This window comes from Dipodomys ordii, unplaced genomic scaffold (genome assembly GCF_000151885.1).
Source record: "Dipodomys ordii isolate 6190 unplaced genomic scaffold, Dord_2.0 Scaffold1656, whole genome shotgun sequence".
Classification (NCBI taxonomy): Eukaryota; Metazoa; Chordata; class Mammalia; order Rodentia; family Heteromyidae; genus Dipodomys; species Dipodomys ordii.
This window is the reverse complement of record NW_012268872.1, coordinates 1-2,036: the sequence shown is the minus strand read 5'-3', so window position 1 is coordinate 2,036 and position 2,036 is coordinate 1. Positions and strand designations below refer to the sequence as shown.

General features: G+C 46.9%; 1 pseudogene; it reads right to left on the bottom strand.

Moving 5' to 3' along the window:
* LOC106001992 lies at window positions 1-491 on the bottom strand (annotated as a pseudogene).
* Between the last annotated feature and the right edge of the window lie 1,545 nt (window positions 492-2,036).

Sequence of the window (2,036 nt, the reverse complement as noted above, 5' to 3'; positions counted from 1 at the left end):
CATCAAGCTTTGTAAGATGGCGTGCGAGACACTCACCATCCAGGAGCCCAGCACCAGCCCCACACACAGCCGGGGGCTCATGATGGCCGTGTAGTGCAGCGGGTGACAGATGGCCACGAAGCGGTCGTAGGCCATCACCGTCAGCAGAAAGATGTCCAACCCTGAAAACAGTAGGAAAAAATACATTTGGGTGACGCAGCCCGCGTAGCTGATGGCCTGACTGTGCATCTGGATGTTGAGCAGCATCTTGGGGACGGTGGTGGAGGTGATGCAGACGTCCACCAGGGACAGGTTGGAGAGGAAGAAGTACATGGGCGTGTGCAGACGGCGGTCAGAGGCGGTGGCCAGGATGATGAGCAGATTCCCGAGCACGGTGAGCAGGTACATGGACAAGAAGAGGCCATAGAGGAGGGGAGGGGCTGCAATTCGGGGTCCTCTGAAACTCCCAGAAGAAAGAATTCCAAACTCTGCGTGTCATTCTCGGGTTCCATGTGGTTGCTCTGGCTAACAAGAAAGGGAAAATAACACCACGCAGGTCTCCAACTGCAAGCTCAATAAAAAGCTATCTGTCATATGTATTCTGCAACCGTGACAGTAGATCCAAAGTTTTCTGTGTCAATTCTCTCCCCCATCTCTGTTTTCTAGGGGCGGGGGAAAGAATCTCATTCCATTCTTAACCTTTTCTCTAGAGGACATGTATTAAAAAAAAACAACTTGAATTTCATGCTTTTGAGGAATATAATTTCATGATGACCATCTTGCTGCTAATTTCTAGGAAATAAAAGGTTTGTGTTAAAAAAGAATCCAACAAATGTTAAGCTGGATACTGGTAGCTCACACATGTGGTCCTAGCTACTTGGGAAGCCAAGTCTGAGGAGCACAGTTCAAAGCCAGTCTGGTCAGGAAAGTATGTGACACTCCTATCTCCCATTAACCAGCCAAAAAAGCCAGAACCATGGTGCTGTGACTCAAATAGTAGAGCACCAGCCTTGAGCAAAAAGTCATGAGAGATCAAGACCCTGAGTTCAAGCCCCAGTAACAGCTAGCACATATGCATGCACACATACATTACACACACACACACACACACACACACACACACATATATATATATATACCTATACATAATGTACATATGTGTTTATCCATCCATCCATATATATATAATGTACTGGTGGGAAGTGGAAAAGTAAATCTTACAGACATTTTGCCTTGTGGGAAGGGTCAGGGAGAATGGTGAAGGTACATTATATGACTGTATCTTAAATAGTATATTGTATATGAATGGGTGAAAACACATGAATTTCATTCAATCAGATTTATAAATTGAATGCATTAACTTGCCTTAATGATAATAAAACCATAAAAAGAAGTTCTCCTGCTGGGTGCCAGTGGCTCACACCTGTGATCCTAGATACTCAGGAGGCTGAGATCTGGGAATCAGGGTTCAAAGCTAGCCCAGGCAGAAAAGTCCATGAGACTCTTATCTCCAGTGAACTGCTCAGAAAAATCTGGAAGTGGTGCTGTGGCTCAAATGGTAGAGCACGAGCCTTGAGCACAAAGAGGCTCAGGGACAGCACCCAGGTCCTGAATTCAAGCCTCAGGACAATCAAAATAATAGTAATGGTAGTAATATAATAATAATAATAATAGAAGTTCTCTCACCCTTAGCTCTGAGCTTTACAACAGACGGGCACCTGATTCCTCCTCCCCCCTGAAGAACCGGAGCCTCCTTGGATGTGTGTTCTACTAACTGAAGCCACCCTTAGTCTGTCAAGCTCTCTCCCACCTGGGTTTTCTCCACCTTCTCTTCACTGTGGATAAGAACCCTGCATCGCTGAGCTCGGTGTTCACATCCCTCTTCACTAGGGCAAATAGACACATCAGACGACTGGATCAAACACATGCAGCAAATGACCGCCGCCAGCCCCCAGCTCTGCGCTAGGCTGGATGGCGTGGGGCGGGTGGCCTTAGGTAAGTGATCTGACTGCGATCCAGTCTCTCAAAACCTCTGCCTGGTGCATGCCACGAGCTCA